Genomic DNA, 10,874 nt, shown 5'->3' with positions numbered 1-10,874 from the left:
GAAATATGCAATAATTGTTAAGATTTTACCTTAATTAAATACTTAATAGTTACATTAACTGATCACTTACTATTAGTTATCTTTAGAAGGGCCCATAAGCTAATAAAAGAGAGCTAATAAAACAGAATATCAATATATTAAATATCTTAATTATAAATCATTTATATACCTAAATATTTCTCTTAAGAAACATACACGATTGATCAATGTAAACCGAAAAATATAAATTCACTTGGTAATAATTTGAAATATTAATTGATATTCATTACTAATTGCGTTGTACTAATTAGAGTTATATTATTAAAACTTATGTAGAAATTATTATGTAGAAATTCGAAAGAAGCTGTAGTAAATCATACAAAGCATGTACGTAAGATATTTTTTATAAACTTTAGACTTATATAAATATTCATATTGTGTTCAGATATCTAAAGCACAATTATTGAATTTCAAAATAAAATAATAAAATATAAGAACTTTATAAAAAATAGTAAATGCTGTACAATGTACCCTTATATTTAATTTAGTATTTATGGAAAATAAATTACTTTTTTAATTTTAATTCTCATAATAAAACTAATTATTGTTTAATATAAGATTTATTATTTATAGAAGATCGTTATACAAATAATGAAAAATTCTTTAATCAAAATTTATAACTAGGAATTAAAAAAACAGTATGGAAATATTTTGAGTGATCAGTTAGTTCATTCTTAAAAAAATTTTAATGATGATTTTAATAATATTCAAGAAATTTTAAAAGTCATATTAAACTTTATACTTAAAGTTATAAATATTATTTATATGTAAATTAAAAATGTATTTATAAATGCACAAATTATATATTTTATCAAATTCTGGATCGCGTTTAGTCTATTATTATACACTATTATTTTGTATACTATTTTGAAATATAAATATAATTAAATCTGTAGCTTCAGTTCAAATAACTGACAAAAAATAATTTAAAAATAAAGTAATTTTCTCTCGTTATGCCTTCTTTTTTAATTGAATTTGTTGTGATGGTCCAATATCATCTTTCCTTTATTGTGTTTTTATAAACAGTTCTACAATATTTTCATCTCAAATTACTTTCGAACTGAGTCACAATCTCGATGGTGATATCTGACGGTTATTTTCTCCCGCCGGAAGGACGAGAATAGCGTAAGGTGAGTACAAAATCGCTACCTCAGCTTTTCTAACGCCTGCACCTTCTTTATGAGCTGTAGCTCATGTAACGCAAACACTTTCGCGTTTATTAGCCTCCTCGGATATCTGTACGTGCTCGCACTTATGTGAAGATATATTTCAAACGATTTCGAGTTGATACACGAGCGCAAGTAACAATTGAACTTAATCAATTGTGCATTGATTCTTTAATAGATAAATTGAACTATGATATCGTATGTTCTTGATTATAATATATATATATATATATAAGATATATATGAGAAATTCAGGTTGTACTTATTTTAAACACCTCGTAGTATATCACGTGAAATGAGACAGGAATTCGAAGTATCGAGTGTATAAAATATGCAGACGATTCCAAGAGAAAAGAAACCAAGATATCGTATATAAGAATCTATAAATTATTTCGGTCTTACATTTTATAGTTCTTCAATTGGATGCATTTAATATTGTTTATTTTTATTAGATAAATATAAAATTTCTTTCGATTAGTATTTTATCAATATTTTGATTATTTTGTATTAATATTATTCTAAACTGTAATTTTACAATTAAACTACTAAGAAATTATGTTATGATATTATGGGAATGTTCGGTGTTTGAATAAATTATTTATGAAAACATTCATATCTTATTAAATATAATTGATAAATATAATCAATATAAAAATTAATTAAATTAAGTAAATCATTGATTTCAAATAGATTAATTAAAAAACTTTCTTAATTAAAAAAGTTTTACATATTAAATTCATATAATTAACGTATGCTTCATATTTAATTATAGGGCTCACTTAGAAGCATAATGATATTTCAACATATTCATATATTTTTGTATAATGTCTAATTTGTAATATTGTACTTGAATCATGGTTTTTTAATTATTATTTTTTAAATATTTTTTAATATAATTCTTAATTAACAGAGAAAAATTAAACAATTAATTAATTAATTATCAAAAACATACAATATTCGATAATCCATAATTGAATCTAAATTACTCAGTAATATCCCATAAAAATTTTTTTTTGCATAAATAATATGACAACATCTTATGATTATATTTTTGTGTATAATCAATACTTAAATATTAATTTAGAGTTATCTACATTTTATATGTTAAATTGATTATGTAAAAATTGATATTATTCATACAAATTATTTATTTTTACTGTTTTTCTTAAAGAAATTTACATTTTAAGAACACATAACTAGAAATCAATAAATTAATACAAAATTTATAAATTCATTTATATTTATTATATTTATAAATATAAATACATATAATGAAATATTTAAATCAAAGATTTAAAAATTATATTTGTCCTGTATTATAAATATGCTTGAAAAAATAATAAATTCATTAAGATAATTACTAACAAATAAAATAATTGATTATATACAAAAATATTTTAATACCTTTGAGTATGAAAATTATATTTCGAAATGCAGATAAGATACATTATAGGTAATATTTTTTTCAAACATTTTTATTTATATTAACAAGAAACTTTATATAGTTGCAAATATAAATATTATTAAAGAATATAACATTTTTTTAAGATTAATATTTTTAATAATAATTTGAAAATTATCTAAAAAATATATATCTTTTATTTGATTCAGCGAGAATCTAAATAAAATAATAATATATACATTCGTTTTTTTGAAAAGATAATGTGTATAAATGTACAACATATATCATTGCATTAATTTAAATCAAATTTAAATACTGTAGCAAGTTTATTTTCTTTCTTTTTTAAATATATGTACTATGAGTAGCATTAATATGAGGAATAATATTAATTATATTTGATACATGCACTAATTATAAGAGAACACGATCTTTTTTCATAACATTTTGAAAAGAATGAATCACTGTTACTTTTTTCACACGTATTGCTTAAATATACAAATTGTTTGACGATTTTGTAAATATAAAATAATACATATACTATTTTTAATGGCATTCTTATTTTTGTATGAACCTTAAAATTGAAAAACCAGTTTAAATTTACGTAAGCACAGCAAAAATCATTATCAAGTAGTTCTGATAATAAATGTCGGTCTTATGGACTCATAATTTCTAGAAAGCACTTTATTTTTATCCATTTGTGGTTAATATGAATTTACATAAAATAATACGTATGTTTTTAAAGTGCATATATCATGATAATAGGAGGGTTGTTTTCGCCGCTAAGAGAGGGGTCATTTTAGCAACCCAGACAAGCTTGATGAAGAAGAAGTGAGAGAGATAGAGAGTGTGTGAGAGAGAGTTGAGAGAGAAAGAGAGAGAGAAAGAGAGAGAGAGAGATGCCGAGTAAGACGGCATGAAAGCGAGAAGGAGGGAGAAAGCTATCGTTCTGTAGCAGTGTGACGATATTATTCAGTCGTTCGGCGAACGCGCGCCTGTTTGGTTGTTATTAAAGAGTGTGTTATTGCACTTTTATTACGTTGTACAAACGTCGTGTTCCGGCATCAGTAGAAGTGCGTTAATCTTTACCTCGGTTACTGCCCTTGAGAAGTGTTAGCGGGATGCGACGTAACGTTGAGGTTAAAGATTGTAGGGAGAATAATGAGGATCGTGAGTGAAGTGCCACAGTGACGTCGTGGGTTAGAGAAGAACGGGTAGAGATGATGGCGCCGCAGGTCGTGGGTGTCCTCCTGAAAAAGCCGGGACAACAACAGAGCGTTGCTCATCATCCTAGGATACCACCGTTTGACCCACAGGAGATAAAAATACGAGGTATTAAGACACTCACCCACGCTTTTCGTCTCTCGTTTTTATAATTGTTAGATTCTTTCGTCCAGATGTTTGTTCCTTAGCCACATCCGGGTGGTCGTTGACTAAGCACGACCGTCTCGAGTTTTCGAATGTACACTTAATCACATTGTTTTTATAACTCTGAATGATTAACGTAACCTCACTATTTGATATTTCAACCAACTTATAAAAAACCGAAAGCATAACCTATTCTATTATCACAATAAGAAATTGTGAGATAGATAATATGTATATTGAAATAAATTAAGTGTAATTTGAATTTGGTGTTACTTGGTAAACGACTTTAACAACTACTTTTGTAAAAAATTTTAAATTATAAAATTAGACACATTTTTTTAAAGTGGTCCGATTTTGTTGTTTAATATCATTTATTTTATAATTAGCTAAATGTTTGGCTTTTTACGCTTTTATTTTAATTAAAATTATACTATGTAGTTACTAGAGTCAATTATATAAGTTATTACAAAATTTTTATTGTTTACGACGATGTAAAATCCTTATCATTTTAATTTTAATAAATAACAAAAATATTTATACCCCATATTGATTTTTTGATAGTTATCTTTTACATAGTAGATTTTTATTCTAAATGAAGCGTTTTACAAGTTTCTTGATATTTGTCAATGCATATGTCTATTCAATATTCTATGTAGTATGATTAAATGTTATGAAATATTGTTTATTTTTAATACAATCTTGAACCACTAAATATTTTATACATTATATTTTATAATTTTATTTCACTATACCATTGATTCCTTATAACGAGATTTCTAATAACGATTGAAATTTCGAATAAAATGAAGAACTCAAAGTATCTGAACAAATTTTGCCTTTAAATCGAAGTGTACGAAACAGGCGAAACGAGAACAACAAAAGAGAGTTTACGTATTACGATAAGAAATAAATGTTTTAGCAATCCGGTCGTGGCAGGGGGGGGAGAGAAACTCATGAATCACAATATCATTCATATAAGCCATTCCATGTATCAAAAATATATATGCAGTTGCGTATATGCATGTACTATCGGGAGAAAATTGTCGACAAATGTGCATCTAGCTTAGGCGTACATTAAAACATTTTGTCGAGCGATAACGTGGAATGAAAACAGTTTGGATGGCCTCTTTTTCATTTGATATTACTATAGTGATGAAAAATATTGAATGCAATTGTTATTTAAACTCACAGCTTATGATATTAACATTCCATGCTAGTTTAAAAAAATATGAAAAATATATGCTAAATTGCAGATGTGTCAAAAAAAAAACAAAGAATGTACAAATTTTTTATTTCGTTATTTTCAGAAAAGAAAGCTTTTAATTGAATGTTCAGTCTGCAATTTATAGTTGTTTGTACTTTATATTGTCAAATTATAATTATAGACATTTCTTAATGCAGAATAATTTTCAGCAAGTACATTTTACCACCAATAATATATCACATCCATTATGTCAAGTGTAAACAATGCAAAAAGGAATGAACGAGAGAGGGAGAGAGAGAGAGAGAGAGAGACAGACATATGGACAGACGAACAGACACACAGAAGAAATGAAAAAAATTTAACAGAACGCGCGAAATGTCAAACTGTACGCATTGCGAACGCTCGTGGCATACAATAATGTATTGACGCGTTCCAGGAAAAAGTTGAAAATCATAACAAATGCCACGGAAAGTTCGAAGAATATGGCTTGACTGGCGTCTCAATAATAAACGTCTACCCGAACTTTCAACACAGCGAGAAAAATCCTTGGTTTATTACTAATTTTTAATTTCTTTGTTAGTTGAAATTTTACTTTTCAATTTCCTCGTCTTTTCACATTCGTTTGCTCAATTTAATTTTTTTTTAAACTCCGAAATACGCTGGAATCATTCAATGTAGCGATATTTTAAAAATATGTCTAATCTATCTTTAATTTAATATATGATCTAAATGTATTTGAAATGTGTGTTGTTGATCATAAACTAAAATCAGCTATTATAAGGTGCTTTACGTTTTATTTGTTAATTTTTTTAATTATTTATATATGAAAATATTTCAAAAACTTTTAGCCATAGTTTATAACTTTCAATGGACTTGTTTTTATAAGAATTTTCGAAAAAGGATAAAATTATTTAACTGTTTTTTACATTATCTGCTGAAATTTCTAAGGAATAAATTTTTATTAGATAAGAATTTTCTTAATACATCACAGATTAAACTAAAATGTAAAAGTAATACTAATACTAATACCAATCTCAATACTGATACTGATCCTAATACTATTCCTAATATACTAAAAAGTATAGTAATACTAATCTTATGAATGGGATATTATAAGAAACACTTTAAACTCCATTATAAATAAATTGAGTTATGAAATATTCTATTAAATATTTTAATATCATAACTGTAGAAAATATATATTTACAAGGTAATTATTACAAAGTAATTGCTCACGGCTTACTCTTACAAGGAGCTTTTTATTAGCTAAAAAATTTCACCATATGTATAATATATACAATTGATAATAAGTTTGCAACGATGTAAGTATATATTAACTTAATTAGGTTCTATGGTCAATAAATTAAATTCGTTAATAAATTCTAAATCAAGTCGTACTATTACGTATATATGTAACATTTTTTGATAGATTTGATGGATAAATTATTTCTTTGAAAACCTTTTATATTGTCTGCACCCAAGCAGATTGTACACTTTATATTGCTACTTTACTTTTTTATAATAATAATGACGGGAAGTCATTTGCATATAAGATTCTTTAGTTAATTTATGTGAGAATATTATTTTCACTCTACAATCGACTTTTCGTAGATGGATGTAATGGGTAATACCTAAGTATAAGTTTTCAAAATATGTGGCATATTTAATTCTTTTGATTCTTTTATGATTATTGAAGGTATTTAATAAGTTTAGACGGAATTATGGATTTAACTAATTTATTTTATTTATAAACACAAAATGGATACTAAAGAAATTGTAAATAATTTAAAATTATTATTACAAATTAAAGAATCTCTTGTAATAAAATTCAAAAATAATTTACTGTATATTTTATCTAAAATGTTTGCATATATTTTGAATATATATTTATGTAATGGATGAAATTCATAAATTTTCAAAAATTGCTAAAATTTAATTTACGGAATAATAATTACCTATATAGCATTACTAACTCTTTCTCTATTACATAATAACATACAAGAAAGCTATTTTAAATTAAATTCAAGTGTATTAAAATATTAATGATTTCATTTGGTAGTAATCATAATTTACCACAGAAAGTAAAGTATATTTTTATTTTAAAGTAAAAATTTTCGCTTTTGAAAGTAATGAAAATAGGCAACTATAATGATATTAAAATTATTATAGAACTTACTAGTAGATTTAGAGAAAAATATCAAATCATCACAATCGATTGTGAAATTGCCTTTAAACAAAAATATTTTAAAAATACGATACGATCCCCAAAATAAAAATAATGTCATACAACATTTTTAGCAAATCAGCATTCTTCGTAGAATTTTAACAATAGTTTTCAGTGCATCAGTGTGATATAACAAAACTGTGAAAAGTCTGAAATCTTTTTAATTATTATTATAATATGAAAACTATGTCTTTTTTATTTTATGTATTACATATTAAATCACGTGAATTCTTTTAATCTTTCTAAATTTATACTATTATACTCATCAATTATGTTTTAATTAGTCATACGTACAAATAGAAAACGAAAATAATTTGTTATTAAAAAGACCATATTGAGTGATTAATGAGAGAAAATTTTTTTTAATAATAATGATATCACGTTTTTCTTAGATTAATTAGTACTTTATTTGTAAATAATGGTATTTATAGTTATACATATTCAATATGAAATAAACAATTTTTCGTTATTAATAAGCATGATCCAACTGCAACGTCAATCGCAACTCGGACGATTAGATTAAATGATCCTTACGCATATGATTCGTATTAACTTGTTGTATGTATAATGGCTGATTTCGAAACAATGTAGTGTAAATATCCCGAACAATTTGTGTTTTGTTAGAATAGGATGTTAGATGGATCACTGCATACTCTCGATGCGATTAGTCGAACCGTCTTGCTGTGCTAAGCAAGGCGAATACCACGGAAGGGCGCAAAATAAAACATTGGCAGATCCATTTTGGCAAATCCGGTAATGGATTGAAGGAAGGTGAACACGTATAGTTTTACATCTTCACAATGACGATGACAATGATTTTATCATTTCTTAATATGTTGGTTACTAATCTATTTTGTATTATTTTATTATTTTTTAGTATTTTGTGGAAGTATATTTCCGTATATTTTTCATAAAATATGGACATAAACGTGGATAGAGTTATATTTTATTTTTGTATTTTGCGCGTTCAAATTGAATTGATTGGCCTTTAATAACTTTATAATATTTTTTGTAACTAACGAAAAGTTCAAATTAAAAAATACATTGAATTAATAATAGTTTGTATTTGTAAACTACATTGAAAAATTGTGTTAAAATTTTGTTTGTTTTTAGCTATTGGTAACGATTATATAATTATTATGACACTATATTTATATAAAAAATGCCGTTTTATTTCTTTAGATTTCAACATATAATTTTAACATATAAATGTCAACATATAAATATAATTTGTTATTGTATTTAGGGAAAAATTGCTTCTGATATAGTTTATATAATGAAAAGGCTATCAAATGATTTGGAAAGAACGTTTTCGTTTCACTTGTTCCATTTATAGACGTTCTAAATGTTACTATGTCTATCTTGATTTATTTATTAATATATACCAAGCTTTTTCTAACATTTTTTTCATTACGTTAGGGAAGAAGGCAAAAGGACTTGAATACATATCGACAATCGGAGCTTTGTAATACGCTATCAGATTACAGATTAGTGACGAATGGCGGGTCGTAACGGGACACCATTTACGTGGTTAATGTCCCACGAGTGAGAAACAGCCAAGAGACATGTCGATAGTCTACTCGGTGTGTAATTGCTGATATATTTAAGTTTGGTTGAGTTTCAATGTATTTTTTATGTTATTATTGTAATTGAAATAAGAAATTATGTATTATTTACATTTTTCTTACGTAATAATAATATTTCAAACATTAAATTTTTATTAGTAATTTTTTCTGATTTTATCATTAGGATTATACATTTTTATAATTTATATAAATATATAAATGTATAAAAGATATTACGAGTTTTCTTATACAAGTTTTTTTTAAATAAGAACGCAACGACGTAGTACTCCCGTCATTTAAAAATTGTAACTTTATAATGTAATGTTAAAATGTAATGTTATAGTTATGTATTATTTTACTCTAAATTATGCTTTGTACTGAATGAAGTACTGAAATTAATTTCTGAGGAAATTATTGCTAAAATAGTTATTAGTGTCAAATTCTAAATTTAAAATTTCTTTCGTTAATGATTTTTTTTTTAATTGTGAATGAAAAAATATTTTCTCATTCAATGTATTATGCTTTGCTATATTATGCTACAAATTATCCTTAATTATTATATTTTTCTAAACTTGCAATAAAGATACTATTATTATTATTTCAATACACTATTAAAAATTCATTTAATTAATACATAATTGTAGATATAATATCTAATGGCTAAAAGTGAATCTATGAGAAATCTGCTGATGGTTTCAACTCGTGTATATATGTATTACAATGTGATATTATTTCCCTTTTCAACCGCAATTACGGTATTTATGTCTAAATAATAAAATTTTTAATAAAATCCCATAAAAATAAATAAATATCGTTATTATATTCAAACAATTATTAAATATTTTTATTTATAATCAAATTAAAGAATGTCCTCAGAAAAATTAAAATACATTAAAAATATTTAAATTATTATAAAAATATACGTACAATTATCTCGGCAGAAATGAAAACTAATGGCGTTTCGCTGGGATCTTGTCGATCCCACGGTTTTAATGCCTGACAGGATTGAAATTTAGTTTACACTAACTTGTATTCGAAGGTCTCATAGAGATTTTGTAGAGGTTTTATCTTGAATAGATTAAAGAATAATAAAAAAGGTAGAGGTAACAGGTCTATGTACCTGAAATGACTTTTGAGACTGTCTACTACCCTGCAGCGATCATAGACACATATATCAACCGTTTATTTTTTCCTTGCAACATGTTTAGTAGACTTTCATCATATTGAGGTCCATTCCTTTTTTCTCTCCTAACTTCTTTATATTTTCTGTGCACTTTTGCTATGCACACATATAATCATTACTGAGCGTTAAGCCCTTTTTCTTCTCTTTATATATGCTACTGCTATTTTTATCTCTCTCCCTCTCTTCTATTACGCTCCCTCTTTACATAATAGCCAAAAAACCTTTGTTATCAAGCAAATTGCCGCATATAGCTTCAATTATGATTTAAGAAAGTAATATTACAATCCATACTTTTTAATTCATACTTTATTTTTTCTATAAGCTCACTTTTCTTTTTTATGTTACTCAAATTTTCTGATCATGCGTATGTGTATTAATATCTAATGATTATTTTGAACTTAAATATTCTTAAGCGCATTAAATACTTAATCTTACACCTATTTGATTTTTTCTTTTGTCAAAGATAAATCATGCTTAAATTGCAAAAATTGCTGCTAAATTTTAATTGAGTATAAATGTATATTTAAACAAATGTATTAAAAACAGATTAAATTATAATAGAAATTAAATACAACTAAAGATTCACTTAAAAACAACATTCTAAGACAATTACTTCTAAAATATTAAAAATAATGTATTTAAAATATTTTAAAACAAAAAAATTAGCTTACTGTAATTGTGTTTTTTTTTTGTTAAAAAAACTGTATATTTATATATATTTAATAT

The sequence above is a fragment of the Ceratosolen solmsi genome, unplaced genomic scaffold (assembly GCF_000503995.2).
Source record: "Ceratosolen solmsi marchali unplaced genomic scaffold, CerSol_1.0 scaffold10, whole genome shotgun sequence".
Classification (NCBI taxonomy): Eukaryota; Metazoa; Arthropoda; class Insecta; order Hymenoptera; family Agaonidae; genus Ceratosolen; species Ceratosolen solmsi.
Note: the sequence above shows the minus strand (reverse complement) of the source record.